This window comes from Dreissena polymorpha, chromosome 16 (assembly GCF_020536995.1).
Source record: "Dreissena polymorpha isolate Duluth1 chromosome 16, UMN_Dpol_1.0, whole genome shotgun sequence".
Classification (NCBI taxonomy): Eukaryota; Metazoa; Mollusca; class Bivalvia; order Myida; family Dreissenidae; genus Dreissena; species Dreissena polymorpha.
This window is the reverse complement of record NC_068370.1, coordinates 9,673,092-9,691,533: the sequence shown is the minus strand read 5'-3', so window position 1 is coordinate 9,691,533 and position 18,442 is coordinate 9,673,092. Positions and strand designations below refer to the sequence as shown.

Genomic DNA, 18,442 nt, shown 5'->3' with positions numbered 1-18,442 from the left:
ATAAAAATATTTATTTACAACGTTATGCATGTACATCATCGATAAATATAACATTTGAAACGAAAATCGTTTTAAAATTCAAATGCTTGCATGGTGTTAGAACTACTGTTTTGCTGTGAACAACGTGTTTACGTTCAACGTCCGAAAAAAAGATGTCCGAAAATAAGTGCAAGGTGTTAAAGCGCGAAATTAAGTTTAATTGAAACAACCATGCGTTAAATATTATTTTTCATCAATCTGACATTTTTCTCGGCGACTGATCTGAGCAATCTCACGGGGGGTACTGTGAAAATTGTCAGATTTCCGGTTTATCTGACAGATTTCGCGATCTGACAATATTCACGCTACACCGGTCTCAGCAGTTAATAATATTTATTACTTAAAACGATTTTAGAATAAATACCGTCAAGTAGATACTTTTTTTTAACTACTTGTTTTTTTTTCAATTTTGATATTTAATTCTTTTTTTTCCTCAATTAAAAAATAGATTTTTAAACATTGATTATGAATAAATCTGAAGGAAAAGCGACTCAAGAGACGAGTGTTTTGATTGGCTGTTCAGAAAATTTGTACGTTGACGTACAAAAATGTACGTCGAAGTACAAATTGTACTTTGACGAACAAATATATACGTCGAAGTGTATTTCATATTTGTACGTCGAAGTACAATTTTTGTACGCCGACGTATATATTGTACGTCGACGTACATTTCTCTTTTTACCTAGTAGGTCTTGTTGACTTTCGACCCAAATGGTACGCCATAATTGGACAGCTACATTTGCATTATTTGGGTAAATACACATGTATACTGGCAATATGGAATGACTTAACCCGATAATTAATGAAGGGATGTGTGTTCCTGCTTTAAGTGTGACACATTGGACAAATTGTTTAAAAGACAGCGAAATCATCATTTCCACATTTTTGGGTGCAAATTAAAAAATATATATACTTCAGTTTATCAAATGCTTTTCAGCTAATCGTCGCAGGATGTGGTCAAAGAAAACCATAAAATATCTTTCGGTCAAACAAAGTCAAACACGATGACATCATTTGTAATACATTGAAAACATATCTTTTTGTAATTTATACTAAACGGCGTGGTATATATAACCACAAGCTATTATTCATAGGTGACGTTATGCACATGATTATAGCAACATCTAGTCCATGATGTATATTGTTAGTGTGTTTCTAAATTTTCGGACACTGTATTTTTGGAATATTTTTTAGTACTAGTAGTATAGTGACCGCGACTCCGGTCATAAATTTGTGTTAGTGTTCGCTCAGATTAAGTGCATTGTATCTTTTTTAGCAAAGTTCACAATTAAATATTTTCATTGTTGTCACAATGTCTTCTGGTCGATTCGCTAATCTTTCGGAAGAATTCTATTTTTGACGTAAAAAAGCTAAATATTTGTCTTTGGTGTATTACAAAGTGCGCATGCTTATATTCAGAATAATAATACAAGAAATAGAAGAGATCACTGAGTGCCTCCTCGTATTATAATGATTGATCTCCTAGTCAGTTCTAAAAAAGTTAACGAATCACATCCTTCGGCTTCTGTCCTATCAACGTGTTAGCGCCTACTGTTCGGTCAAGACAATGCAAGGAGGCTCTTAGTTATCTCTACTATTTCTTGTGTCGCGAGGCTTCGAACACCTTAACCACTTGCCTTGTGGTGTTCGTGCTGAGCATCCAATCATTGTGGCATGTTCCTGTCTTTATTTCGAAGGCAAACACAATTAAGTAAATGAAAGCAACACATAAAATGACGTCATGAAAATAAACAATATGGTGTCCCTATAATGCGCGAATTTGTTGTATTTCAAGGCTGACTACAAACACACAATTTCAGATGGAGTACTTTTTCGTTGATGTGGTTATGATGAAGGCATAAAAATAAGAAATGTACTAGACATCGCATTGGGCGTATGACTCGATCATAGCATTCCGCGTTCATTTCGTAACCTTATATAGTGGGATCTAGAGTGTACGAATCGCAATTAAATACGAAGTGATGGTGTTCGTAAAGTAACGAACAACTGCAACGGTCCCATCATTTAGCATTCTTTATTCAATTGAAAAAAAGATGCGCTTATCCGAATCAAGTTTATGCGGAATATAACATTTTTTACAAACGATTTCCATAATGTTATACACCTAAGAAACATCAATCATACTTTCAAGTAATCAAGTGTGAACGTGGAGAATTTGACATCGAGAGACACAAAATCTTAAAGGCAGTGCATTATACTCGCCAAGCATCACACGACAAAACTAACATACTATACGATAATATGGACGCTGTTAACTACAAATAAAAGCTTTATAGTATCTTTAAATTAATAATTTTATGTATTTATATCCAGTTATTTAAGTCATATTGCTTTAGATGTACACAGTTTTGGTTTTCGACTTAAGGTCAAATTTATAGCGAGACTAAAAATATAAAGACAGACATGTACACGTACACGTACACAAAGAAGCGATTATGCGAAAATGCGATTGTACGAATAATCCTGACGATCGAAAGACTATACTTAATAAATTTGACTGTATCAAATAATATGGACTTTAATGTTTGAAATTATATTGTTATTCAAATAAAATTGAATACACACATTATCGCATACAAGTTTCAAGTCTGTTTTATTTTGACTGCATGTTCCTAAACTTGATTACCTGAAAGTAAATAAATTAGAAACTAGATAACAAAATGCACATGTATTCACGATTAGTTTAATAATATTTTTAATATAACATCCAAAAATACAATTATATTTGCATATGCGCTAACACGAAAATTAATTCGAATCCACCCAAAGTGAATTGAATAACAAACAGTAATTTATCCGAAGAATATCAGGAATCTGCTTGCTTATAAAATACGTTTGTCCAAAGAGTTTATATTGCATTGCAAAACGAGCTAGAAAAAGAGAAATGTAGATTTCATCAACAAGTACACAAACTGATGATTCGTTAGTTTAAAATAAAAGCGAATATAAGAATTCTCACCGAATTCAGACCAGATCACACGCAGGATGACGTAATTGGCAGCAAAGCCAACAAAAGGGTCCACAGCTTGCTACAACACATTCTCCGAAGCCACAGTACGTGTCCGAGAAACGACAGGCTAAAATCAACTTAATTAATATAGACTGTGACGCGTAACTATAATTTGTCAAAGTATAAAACTCAGTTCATTAACATTTCCGCCTATTGGATATGTCTGCCTTCTCCAAACGCGTTTTCTTATATGACCCGACGGTAACAGTGCAATGAATTGAAAGCAAAGAATAGCCAGACAACCAGACGGACAATTAAACACATTAAATTTTAGTTCATATGATCATGAAAATGTAGTGTAATAGATAATATTAATAATAAATGGTTCTTCCCCATAACTGTTATTTACATGCAAGTACGTACTGGTATACTGCCATATAAGTTTTTCTTATAGTATTATAACTGTTAAGAGAGATCGTTATAACGACCCAATGTATAAAGCAGAAAATACGATAATTAAAATTTTGACAGTTTCAATGCTAGCAATGTTCTTCCTGACTCTACAAAGTTAGGATAATACAACTGGTAACTATAAAATGTAAAAAAAATGACGTCGCATGCGGGTCATTACCCCGTTCCAGCTCGGCCGATATGATATATTTAGTCATTGTCGAATTTTCTATATTTGATAAGAATCCGATTGTAATAAAATGGCGTGGTTAATAAAATTAAGCCATGTATCAATCAATTAAGCAATCTGAAAATACGAAAATACATTTGTACAAATGAAAATACTAAATAAAACTGAAACTGTAGACAAGAAACGATGCATACATGGATTAATTGAGGCGGAGACATAGCTTGAAAAGGGAGTCATCAAAAACAATTTAATTTACGACACGCTTACGTCAATGACAACTTAATTTGTATGTTTCGTACAATGTAATTCTAACAATATGCACTTCCATTCCGTTTCTCCTATCCATTAATCTTAATTTAAACCGCCATACTTTGAAAACAAAATTGTATTCATAATGACGTTTCCAAGTATGTACGGCTAATTTAAAATCACAAAGATGTTTTAAATTTTGTCGATTCTGATTTATTAGTTTAATAATTTTCAATTAGATCAACCACTTCAACCACATCGTTTTGAGTCCATCTCAAATTGGTTGTGTTTTGTCAAAGAAATCACCTAACTAGAGATCCGTCATAAATTGCTTATTATTGGAATGAAAATACAAGTTGCGAAAGCTGGTTTGGAAGTTAATTTTAGCTGACAAAAATAGGATAATATGTATAATAAACGATAAGATACGTCAGACATGGACCGGACTTCTATAATCGACAACAGCCTTATTACGGCCCTTGGGCCAAAGGTAGTTGGTCAATTTAAGACGTTTTGCCAAGCCCTTCCGTATGTTATTGTCTAAGTATTTGTTCTTGATAATTAGACAATAATATGTATAGACTAATACTACTCAGCTTATGCGAAACATGATTTGCATGTTTTGTTGCATTTATAACTGTGAATAAATAAAACCTACATATTTTTATTTCTGCTTGCATCAGGTATGAATATCTTTTCGATAGGGTGTGAAGAGTCACAGTTGCACATATATTCTTACTATATTTTAATTGGTAAATTAATGAAGGGACCGAGAGAGAAAAAAACCTTCGTTAAATCGCATGTTTCGGTCTATAGTTATATCGTTAAATTGCCTCTTTCCATACAATATTTCGACTGCAATATATCACAAATTTTAATTTGTCCATAATAACAATTGCAATAATAACATCGATATAAAAAAGGAAACTAAAAATTAAGACACATAGCATTGAAATGGCATACCTTGTGCCTTCTGCAATAAACTCCCTGCGAGGATGCACACAACCATGAGGACAACCAAAATCCGTACAGACGACATAGTTCTGGTTATGATGATATTAAATCCCGAATTCTGTGAAAAAAGAAAACGTAACATCAGCAATGTAAATGAATTATCATTTTCGTTTCTAAATACAATACATATTTATAAACAATGGTTTCTTGACATAAATTTATCAAACGAATATTTACTTTTTCTGTAAAATGTAACTTACGTAGTAATAACTTTTACGACACAGGCATATATATATATAATGTTATATATATATATGCAATTTTGACCCATTTGTTAAAAAAATGACATTTTGAGATATTATCATTTTCTGGTAGAGTAGAGTTTGGGGAATCAAAATATGAAATTTTGTGCAAAAATTCATAGTATTTTTCATCATACAGCCTTTTTCGTGAACACAGTGTATGAAATTGATAAAGTGCAAAAGTCTAAAATGAGTTTGTTTTTATTGCTCACATACTACTCATTTTAAGCATTAATCATGTAAAAGTATACACAAGTTAAATAATTTAAAGAAGTTTTCATATAAATACATCTTTATATATAAACACATTGTTAAAAGCATCTTTTTTAAATTTAAAATGGTTTCCATGGTTACAATTATTTGAATGTTGGTATTTTTTCCCCAAATTAACATTTTTTCTATGTTTTAAACATACATGTATTACTTAAAATTTGTTACATCAATCTTGATGAATAATTATAGGAAATGTGTACACAATTATTAATATATGTGAAAATGCATAAAATTAAACAAATAAACTGAGGGTTTTTTTAATTATTGAAATTCCAAAATAAATTAATGTAAACTGTAAGTACTTAATGAGAAATACTGTTATATAAAATCATTTTGCATACATGTCAATACAGCAAATCCATATACCCTGTCCACTTAAAGCTTTTAATAATTTGAAGCAAAAAAACTGGTCGTCATGGTAACCATTTGTCTTTAACATTGAACAATATAAAAACTGCCTTAAAATAAAGCCTGGTTCAACATTAGTAACGTTGAAATTGTACCCTGTATTTACATCGACACATGACAAATGGCAAACACATCACTGCAAAGTCAATGTGTATGACTTTATTTCAATTAAAATAGCATTAATACTATTATCTCCATATGTAATCAAATTACATAATTATATAAGTAGGAACCAAATGAATAACTTATTCATATAAAGAAGAGGTTCTAACAATGTACTGCTTATTAAAGAATCTAACAAATTAGAAATAATGCGATGTATCACTATTTGATTATTTCCAAACATGAACCAGGTTTTTTAAATATTTTATCATTAAAAAAAATCACACAACATGGACTATACTTGAAATGCATGTAAATTAACATAATAATGACATCATTATGAAACATTGACAGAATTTACCAGTCATTGCAGGCACATCAACAATACATACAGATATACATGTAATAATACTTTACTGCACACAAATCCCTATATACAACATTTATTAATGCCTAAATTGTCAGGAATTTAAAAAAAAATTGTACATTCCAAATAAACCATTACTTTGGAATAAGATGTTTGGGACATGTTTTCTATTTTGGTGACTCAGACCTGACAAATTTCGTAATGTGATTATACAAGTCTTTCTAAAGGGAGCACTGGAATGGTCTTGGGTGGAGGCATGGCATTCTTATTTATTGCACACTTCAAAACACTTCTCGGTAGAGTCAGCATACTCCTTACAATGCAAACCACTGTGATCATTTTTGGAAACAAAGAAATGGTAGTATTTAGTTATGTTTTTTATGTTCCTGAACAAGGCTTCAAGGTGTGACTGCCACTCAAAGAATTTGACCGGAATCTCCATGTTAGACACGAGATGGGGAATGTTGTGACTTGACCGTTATGATGATCCTAGGGTTGTAGCAATGTCTTGCATTGTCTCTGCATCACTCGCCCTCCACTTCAATATCCAAACACCAAAATGCCAGTCAGGAGCATTGTGTGGCCTGCTAGCATGGTATTGATGCTGATGGATTCATAAAGGCCTAAACAACAAAATGCTAAATGTATCAAGTGTAAGAGTAAAACAATAACTGTGTGTTTCCCCCTGTAGTATTTAATTGTAAAACTAAATTAACAGCCATTTACTTTTATAAAAATATTACATGCAATTTTAACAATATTTGAGTAACAAATGTCAATTTTAAGCAATCTTTACTTTAACTGGCATACTATGACAACGTTTTCACTTTAACACTAAACTCAATAGAAGAGTTGCATATATTCAAATCAATACTTATCATTTAAAATTGATTATAAATGTCAAAATATTAATGATTTTACCATAACATTAAATATGAATTAGTTCTTAACTATTCTTTCATGAAATTGTATTAATAACTGTTCAACAAAGAACTATTTTTTTTACATTAAATAACTTTGAATCACTCGCCACATGCAATACCACAGGACAGCATGGTTCTTAATTTGACAGACATACAAATAAACAAGTCTACAATTTCTGTAAATAATGTATCAATGTACCAGTATATGTTCAACATATATCAAATACATTTGTTTAATATTCAAAAATCCACAGATACACATTTTTGACAAAGAACGTTACATGTAAGCTGTTTATATGAAGCAAAAAATGACTTTGAAATGAGCCTTTAAAAACTGCTTTACCTGCGCATTCTTCTCTCCATAACCATAGTGCTGGAAATAATGGTGCACTAAGCTTATGACACAGTCCGCACCCTTCCAAGGCAGCTCTGCCTCATCAAACAGGTAGAACGTTTGATTTCCTGTTCCAAGAGAACAATTGCTATAAAGACTAAGGTAAATTTCATACAAATTATGTCAAATCATCCAAAATATGTACATTCTCTACCTAAAATAAACCTGTATGACTATCTTATGTTTATATTCAAACAATTTTAAAGGGGCCTTTTCACAGATTTTGGCATTTTTTTAACTTATTCATTAAATGCTTTATATTGATAAATGTAAACATTGGATCATAAAAGCTCCAGTAAAAAATCAAGAAAAAAATTAAAAAAAGGAAAAGAACATTGCCCGGAGCAGGGTTCGAACCAGTGACCCCTGGAGTCCTGCCAGAGTCATGAAGTAAAAACGCTTTAGCCTACTGAGCTATTCCGCCGAGTACACATTCTTGACGTATTTTATACCTTATATAAGCAATCTTCGTAGTTTCACAAAATTTAACGACAAAAACAGAACTCTCCAAATTATTCAATCGTTTCGCGTTGCAACGCTTTATAATTTTTAGGTTTTAAAATCGTCAAAAGATGCATATAATGGCTATATTAGAGCATGGTTAATGTTCAGTATTACTGTTTCCTCACAAATATCATAACTAAAACGAAAACTTACGAATCTGAAACAACTTTTTTTAATTTTGTCAATTTACCAAAGCGTGAAAAGATCCCTTTAAAGTGTTATCATGTACGGACTTTGCTTTTAATAAAATGCTACCTGTTCCCTTGGCGAAGCAAAGTAGATAGGGCCAGCCTGTCTTGCATGTTGTGGATAATGCACAGGCTGTGCAATTTCCCACGAGTAATGCAGAGTTCCATCAAAGGAACATGGATCGGCTCCTGTAACAAAATGCTGTGTATAGTTTTTAGGATTAAATTACCGTAATTCTGATATCACAGTCAGTTATTGGTATGTAACTGATTTTATATTTTTGTACTATATAAGTAATTCAATATTTGACAAATGTCATTGCTTTTCATAATCACATGCATTATTAATATTCTTAAATGTAAATTATTTTCACTACACATAAAATCTCGAGTGCTTATATTATGGACGACTCAGGTCTTATTTAACAAAAAAAATTTGATTGTTATAGTTAATAACTTTATGAAACATGTACAAGATTAAAAACAAATCATGAACTATGCCACATGTCCTTACATAATGTAAACAAATAATTATGGTTAATTAAGCAATTATAATACCTTTCATTGTAACAAAATACACAAATGTATAGTCCAATTTATTTTTCAATTTCACACCTTTAACAATATCCTGAGATGCACAAGTGGGTTTAAAGTATATTTAACTTGTTTAATACAGAAGCCTCTGTTTCCTAGCAAGTTCCAAATGATCAGAGTATTGTTTAGCTGCATCTTCCTTGCCTTCTTCTAACATTTTGCCACTAGAGTTAAGCTTTGTCAAAATTTGTTGACAGACTAAACATAAATCTGTTGCTGGTTTGGTTGCACGGACAAAATTCTTTCCATCTTGTTCTAAATGTTTGAAGCGACACTTGGCGATAGCCTGCTTTTTCTGCACTTTCTTGTTGTCATTATTCTAAAGTTATTTACAATAGCAGCAAATGTATATTGTCATCATTTTGACGACATTTAATCACAATTAAAACGATATTTTGCCTAGAAGAAGAAAGAAATAAACATACCGTGTAATCCAACAAGAAGTGTGTGATTGTTGACAAGGTCAAACGGTGGGTGAAATACTCGGTAAATTTTTCCTAGGTTACAATAAACTGTAAATTATGCTGAGTAACGACTGCAAATAATGCGATCTTACATGTCATTCCATGCCTATTTGATAGAATATTAAAAAAAAATGATTCCGAGAAAATATCGCGCAAAACAGTACGTCAACTTCTTCCTGATTTTTCTCTGAATTGACGTCAGCGCCAAATGGGTCAAAATCGCTTGTGCGGCCACACACACACACATATATATATATATAAATCCTGTTAGGGCACCTATATATATATATATATATATATATATATATATATATATATATATATATATATATATATATATATATATATATATATATATATATATATATATATATATATATGTGCCCTAACAGGATTTGTTTATCATTTGATCATTACATTCAGCGCTTAATGAGTTGTTGTTTTAAAATAACCATAACTTTGGAGAAAACCAAATTATATCCGGTGTTATTAAAACATTAAACATCAAACATAAGATTACCAAACATCATGCACATTGCAAATTTGGAGAATCAAAAAAAATTATTTATGTGATTTTATTGGACGTTGAGATGTTGATTTCAGTCAATGGTACACAGTTTAGAAACACTTTCACACGAAAGCGTCTTTTCCAAACCAGCTATTTCCCGTTTAGCGGTTTAAACATAGTTAAACCACTCTGATTTGATCATCCATTACCTTCAGGTATGCACATACACGCAGTCTTAAAGGCAGATTATATGATTTTTATATGTTTTAAATTGTAATATATTGATGAAAATATGTTATAATAACACAAAATAGGCAAGAAAAAATATACACTGAAGACGAATTCCATTAAATGCAGCAAAGACAAATTAGCGCTCCGAGCCGATTGTGACGAAGATATTTCGTACATATTTTCCTACAATAACCGAAGCATTCGTCTTTTTATTAGGATCGGATTTAGTGTTCGTGTGTCGTATGAATAGATATCGTTGCAGGAAATTTAAATGATCCGTAAAACTAAATTTAGATTCACATCGTACATGCATGATATACATGCTGGCGAATTAGACTGTACAGACAATTTCGATTTCAGAATTAAATATCTGGCTTATTTCGCATTTTTCGACACATGTTCTTCTTAACTTTTTTTAAAATTTATATTGAAATATATGTGAGCCGTTCCACGACCAAACCTGCATTAGTGACATCAGTCATGACGTTAGGAAAATCCCACTTATTATGACATCGTCACATGCAAGTTTACGCAGTGCATTTACGCGGATTTTAAATTACAGTAGACTCTCTGTAAACCGGACAGTCTGGGGACCGGTCTGATCGTCCGGTTTTCAGAGAGTTCCGGTTTATCAAGAGTAGGCATATTGCCGAAATATTCATTGTATGCATTGTGTTCAAAATTATATAAGAATACAACAAACCATATACATTTACATGTACCATGTGATAACTGTACTCATGTAAGTTTATGTTTAAAGTATTCTTCAAAAATGTGTTTTTATTCGATTAAAGCAAAAAACATTCCATACCGACTTGTTTTGATTAATCCCAAAGTGAGCGTGGTGCTTTATACATGTACGTACATGTACATGCGTACGTGACATTTGTCATATAGGCGATTGAGTCGTGTTCGAGTTCGCTATAAATAGCTCTGAATTAATTAAGTTTTAAATGTTACAAAAAGGAAGCGCCAAACGTCATAGACAAATTTGACGAATTACGACACAAATACGATCGTTGTGGACACACACACACACACACACACACACACACACACACACACACACACACACACACACACACACGCACGCACGCACGCACGCACGATCGAAAGCACGCACACACACACACACACACACACACACACACACACACACACACACACACACACACACACACACACACACACACACACACACACACACACACACACACACACACACACACACACACACACACACACACACACACACACCACACACACACACACACACACACACACACACACACACACACACACACACACACACACACACACACACACACACACACACACACACACACACACACACACACACACACACACACACACACACACACACACACACACACACACACACACACACACACACACACACACACACACACACACACACACACACACACACACACACACACACACACACACACACACACACACACACACACACACACACACAGCGTCATATTTTCAAGACATTCATAATCTCAGCAAGTCTTGTCAAAACCTTTCTTGAAAAAGTCCGAGATCACTCTCTGCTTCAGTGCACATTTCTGCTTCACGATCTTAATCTCTGAACTGTTGATAAGGGTGTCTACAGTTGCCAGGAAGTCGCCATCTGCCTCATGTCCGTACCGCTGCAGACAGAGAGCAAAGTCGCGGATCTCTTTGAGAGTCACTGGTGGCATTTCCGGCGTTTCCTCTAGAGTCTGGTCCACATCATCGGCGGCGTCGGCGGGATCGGCGGCGTCGGCGGCGTCCTCTCTATAGCAGTTGACGATGTCTGCTTCTCACTCGGAGTTATGAGTCTCGACGTCTGTGTCAAGTGATGTGAGCTCATCCAACTGGAACCGGAAATGCAGGACGAGGTCCGCGAGAGGGATAGCGTCGTCGGGGTACTCGTCGTCGCTGGTCTCCGTGGTCTCCGCTGTGAATCCGCAGGCAATGAAACACTTCTGGATCGTTGAAGCTTGTATTGCATGCCACGCCTTAACTGTCCACTTGATGGCGTCCAGGTTCGTCACTGAGCGACAAACACTGGCAGCGTCGTCAGTCTCCTTCATTGTGGCCAGCAGCGCTCGCAGCATGGACCTCCTGTAGACAGCCCTGAACGATCGAATAACTCCCTGGTCCAGCGGCTGCAGCTGGGACGTAGTGTTGGCCGGAAGAAAACTCAACTGGACGTGGTTCAGGCTCATGTCGGCGGTGTGGAACGCAGCGCTTTCCAGGAATAACAGGATCTTGCGTCCTTTCCTCCGAATCTCTGAATTCACGTCCCGGAGCCAATCAGAGAACACAGCTGACGTCATCCACGCACGCTTATTACTGACGTAAGTTACACCGAGACGCTCTCGTCGCACGTTCTTCAAGCAGCGGGGATTTGCTGCCTTGCCAATGACCAGCGGTGTCAGCTTCTCTCCCGTGGCGCTGCATGCGAAGAGGATGGTTATCCTATCCTTGTGCAATTTGACTCCCTTTGCACCGTCTACGCGCACAGCCAGGGTCTTGTCAGGTAACGCCTTGTAGTAGAGGCCGGTCTCGTCGGCGTTGAAGATGTTCTCCAGGCTGTATCCCTGTATGGTGTCTGGCCACTCCCACGTCAGCTCGTTCGGTTGGTCGAACTTGCACTCGTTGTAAATAATTTTATTGATTTTTATAGATCTATTTATATAAACACCGATATTGATGCAAAACTCGGTGTGACAAAGGGACGATCATGGCGCCCATTTGTATGCAAAACATGGGTTTAAATCCGATCGAAATTTATGTGATCAATTCTTTACAAAACAAGGTCTCAAAATAATAAACAGCATTGACATGTTTAATATGCAATAATTTAACCACCATTCAATTGTTATTGAACTTATTTATATTGAAGTAAGCGAATTAATCTTCGTCTCACGTTTAACTGCATGAAACCATTGCAAAGTTGACTGTTGTAACATATTGATATTGCCTTTTTTTATATGTTTGCGGTTTTAAATTTTTTATTAAAAATTAATCATAAATAACATTATTTTTTTTGTAAAAACTAACGACAGAGGTTTGAAATATGTTATTTGTAGTAAAATGATTCTACTTCATTTCTTTATCTTATTGTGTAAGGCGCAAAAATGTCAGCATCAATAGCTCAGGTGGTAAGCCAGATTCGCACCACGCTGAAGAACAGAGTTCGAATCCAGTCTGTTAGTAGTATTTTTAGATAATTATTTTAGGTCATAATATTAATTGAAACAAGTATTTTAATGAAATGTTAATTGAAACGATTTTTTTATTTTTATGTTTCATGCACAGTATATAATCGATATGTCGTAATTGTTTTCTGGAGCTCGAAAGTCTATTTTCTGAGCATTTTGACAGAACACCATTGTGTACGCATGCACATTCTCAAGAACTGTCATCCGATGACGACAATGGCCAGGTTGAAGGTGCATGTAACGCCGTAATGGAAAACTGCATTGGGTCCTTCGTTTCTGGGCAGCCTGCGGAATCAAGCAGGCACTGACGATGATGGAAGCGATGACGGTGATGCGTTTTCACAGGATGATAGCATCCGACGTTTCCACGAATCTGGCTGTGGGTGTGTTAAGAAATGCCACGAGAAATTTGATGCCTCCCAAATTAGAACGCACAATCTTGATGCACGGGAAATGACGAGGGAAGAATAGGAAATGTACATTAAAGGCTGTTTGTCCGAAGGTCCCACAAATAACTCTACAAAGCGTGGGAAACAGAGAATGCGAATTCGTAGCAAATACACATTCCGCGGTCAGGAAATGTGTGCATACACGTTCAGATTGTTATTTGACATAGGACGCTGTGCATTAAAATCAATAAGGCAGTCATTGAACAAAACCGGTCCGGGACCACGCCGGCATAGAAATACTGGAAGGAAACCAAAACATGCTCTGGTCTTCACAGATGTCGAGCGTGTGGTCCAATTTATTTGCAACATTGCGGAAGAATTCGGAATCCCACAACCTGCAGCTCCGCGTGGGAGAGACGATACGGCACCGATATACCTACACAGCGGTACAACGAAAATGAACATTCATAAGCTGTGCAAAGCAAGCTGTCAAGAGGCTGATGTGCGTTTCGTTGAATAAAGCTCCTTTCAGTCAATATGGATTGCCTGCATCCCACATATAAAGGTTGCATTCACTAGAGACGATGTGTGCGCGACATGTGAGAAGCTGCGAAAGAAAATTATGGATTCAGTATAAGAAGAGGCAAAACTAGCTTCCAGTGAAGAAATGCATAGTCATATTGTTTTGGCACAAAAAGAAAGAGACCTTTACAACAGTCTCATTTCAAAAAGCAAAATTAACGTCACATCTATGTCAAGCTGAACGATCAAACCACTTCACATTTGATTTCGTACAGAGCGTAGGTATACCGCACCATGCACGACAGATGGGGGTCATTATATTTCGCATCGTTAAGAAAAGTCCATATTTTTGCAATGAGAATTGATGAACAATCACGTCAATTGAATTTTCTTATCGACGAAAATGAGAGCATCGGTGCAGATGGAACTAATGCCCAGGGACCAAACGATGTCATCTCGATGATAGACTACGTGCTCAACACCCATGGATGCGAAGACCTCTCGTGCACAATACACGCTGATAATTGTCTGGGTGAGTTAAATTTTCATTGTGATCATTAAAATTTCATATTGCGTTTAAATAATAATATAACTATAATATTGGAATAATTTTATTGGTTATATTTATCGTGATAATAATAACGCGAATCATAAATGATCATAACATATTTCAGTGATTTTAAAATGAATGATGATGGAAGTGTGCTGATTATGACGACGACGACAACGATGGTGGTAAAGAAGATGATGATGGTAATAATGATGATGTTGATGCTGATGACGATGAAGATGATGACCATGAAGTAAACGATGACTGATGAATATGATCTTGCTCTCTTGATCAAAGTTATTGTTGTTGCTTTCAAGTCAAAACAAAAATCAGTTTGTGCTTGGGTACTTCGCATGGCGAGTCCTGACACGGCGTCACACTTCAATCGAATATATGATGCAGGTTCCGGGTCATCCACGGTGTTTGGTGGATAGTCGGTTCGCCCATATTAAAAAAACTGTAAATGTAATAAATCTTATCGTTGTTATAAATTAACATTTATTATATTAATTACGATTACTTAAATATGTTACTATTAGAAAAAAATAAACTTTACAAGTTTTATTTGCAACATAAATATACGAGATGATAATAAGTAGTATTATTGATGATATCAGAATAAATTACACGGTAAATGGTATCATTACATGTAAGTCCTTAAAACATGTTCTACATGGTTTTGTTTTAGTTATTTTATTGAACATGCGCTTCAGACGCTCGGACTGTGACAGCATTCAGCAGGATATTGTCAACAAGTCGTCTACTTCAAACGAGGATGTCCGATATCCGACCTGGCGCTGAAGTGACTGGAAGACTTTCTTGTCTACATCTTTTAAAGAAATACCCGGGATAAGATAGTGAGTCCAACTTTTTATAAGCAACACATTTTTCACAAGTATAAAAATACACAAATATTCATAAATGCACATTTGTTCCCCACACATATTTGTATGTTATGAGTCACTAAAATATTATAGTGCTTATCAGTGTGTTAGTACTCACTTGAAATTCAGCATGTTTATGTTTATTTATTAGTTGTAAATACATTTGTAATTATAAGATACTCAGTCATTAATTACTATACGTAATAATAAAACACATACTTTTAAGTAACACATAGCTAAACGACATTTTTAAAGATTTTTTTCTGGCTAATGTGTTACAGGAAGTACCAGTACTTCAGGTTCGACTCATCGAGGCCCGGCAAGGTTTTCGCGGCATTCTTCATCATGAAACACAGGGAACTCCCCTCAGCAGAACCGTGCTTAATAAACCGGCAAGGCTATCAGATAATCGCGTGAAATACCTTTAAAGAACTGTCCAACCATTTGTGCGACCATGTTTTCCGGACATTACCTGTCCAACACTAACAGACTGATTGTATGTGATTACATTATGTATCAAACATCAATCTAAACAGTTATTTTAATCCATGCGCATGTTTATGAAGGGTTTTGCAACAAGTTATTGTAATATTTGAATAAGTGTTTGATATTGCGAATTATTTACATGCTGTTAACGTCATGAATGCGTCATTCCGATTGAAAATGACGCGACGTCAACATCTTTGTTGCGTCACAGTATGTGTGTATAATGTTGTTATAGCAACGCTAAAAAGTGGCGTACACATGTAATTTATACAACATTGGATTCGTGGATGAACGTAAAATATGATACTGAAAAACGCTAAAAAATGATTATTTTTGTCATTTATACAGGTTTTGTCGTGGAACGGCTCTATTCATGAAACCTTGTAGAAATGTAAGCATGTGTACTAACATAAAATGAAATTATTTATATTGAATTATTTATGTGTTGTAACAATTGGAAAACCTTAATGAGTGTGTCAATTTGAACCATTGAAATTGTGAACAAAACATTTTAAATATAATAATCTTTAAAAGTTTTAAAGAATAATCTTTAGAAATACGACTAAGATTCAGTAGACATTTGCGGACACTGGCATTCGAAATAGAACTCCGGAATTAAAGTAACGTTAAAAAGTGGCGGGCTGTCGTTTGCGTAGGAACACCAACACAACTTTTTACATAAACTGATTCGTGTATCAATTTTACTTATGGATACTCAAAAATGTATTTTGAAATGCAAATATATTGCAAATAGAAGGGGTGAAAAAGATCGTCAAACCTGAACGACAAACCCTGACACCAACATTAAATGCGAGCATTTTTAGTATATATTTGTATTCCAGACCATTTGCATATGGTTGAAATAAGTCTCCATATCGCCCTGATTTGTTTACTTGAACCTGTATGTTTTAAGTTTAACTAGCTGTAGGAACAACGTAGTGTGGTAGTTGGAGTTAAACAAGTAGTCAACTAAGTCTTCATGACAGCTGTGAACTTTACTGATCACTCTTGCGGCCAAATTTGTATTTGTTTTCAAGGCCATATATCCCACATGTGGGAGTATGCATCTCAACAACCCGCAGACGACAAACAAATCTCCATAAAGTAATGCTTATTCGCCTAAAAATATTTGTAATTAATATGTTCGCTAAAATAAAACCAAGCTAGTGATAATTGAAAGAAGGAGCAGCCCATGATTAAATTGAGAATACAACAACAGAAAACGTTGCTTCAAAAATCATCTATCCAATCACTTTGTTTGTATGTCCAATTGTCTTATTTTTTTCAGGAACAATTAATTCAATGTGTTCATTCTAAGATACAGTATGATACAGGATAAATTTTCAACAAAATATAAATATTATTAAAAAATTATTATCATTATAAGCAAATTAAACTGGTTAATAAAGACTCACCTTCGCAGTGGCTCGGAGGATTCTGTGCATTCGGTAATGAAGCCAAAATGCAGACGTTGATATACCTGAAGTATAGTTGAATTTCCCCCCATTAATCTAGATCCTATATGTCAATTAAACGTGCACATAATCACATTAAAAGCTTCATTAGCAACATGCGTGGAATTAACATATCGTGCAGATTATATGTAATCAAGTATAAACAGATTTTCTTTATTTTCGATTAATTCAAAAGTAAGTGTCATACACGTTGTACGTGTATATGATAACGTCTAACTACTGTGTAACTCTGGAATTGAATGCACAAAAATATGTTTATTTATACGTTTGCTTTCAACAAATAGAACCTCTTCAGACAAGTGATTTCAGGTTCGTATTGACAATTACTTGTTTGTATTGTTGGTAATAAAAACACTTTCAATAATTGGTACATATAAATATCCCGGTATGTTTATTAATAAAACTTCCTGTGTTCTGTATAAATTAACATGTGTGCGTTATTCACACGTGTTCATTATTATGTTTATGTCGTTTTTATGACTAGTGACAATGACATGGGCCGTCCGTGCAAGCATTTGTTTTAATGAATGAAGTCACGTTCATCCGTCATAACGTATTCCAATTATTAAGATACTGGCTCTCAAAACAACATCCGTCGCAAATATTGTGTGCATTTCACATAACGCTGTATTTGTGGTGTTTAAATAAAGCCAGAACGGGTTTGCAAAATGTTGATATATTTAAAGTACCGATTGATTTTCGTTGTTGTTTTAACATATAGTTTTAAAATGTTCATTATCGTAATGTGAATAAACTAGCAGGATGATACGGATTTTATTATATGTA

At 34.6% G+C, this 18,442-nt stretch overlaps 1 long non-coding RNA gene across 1 annotated transcript; it reads right to left on the bottom strand.

Moving 5' to 3' along the window:
- Positions 1-2,577: 2,577 nt before the first annotated feature.
- LOC127862202 (uncharacterized) lies at positions 2,578-17,622 on the bottom strand. The gene is made up of 4 exons (XR_008040498.1): positions 17,597-17,622; positions 4,863-4,971; positions 3,020-3,137; positions 2,578-2,686 (listed from the first exon to the last, which is right to left on the bottom strand). It is a non-coding gene; the product is annotated as an uncharacterized LOC127862202 (long non-coding RNA).
- Positions 17,623-18,442: the final 820 nt, after the last annotated feature.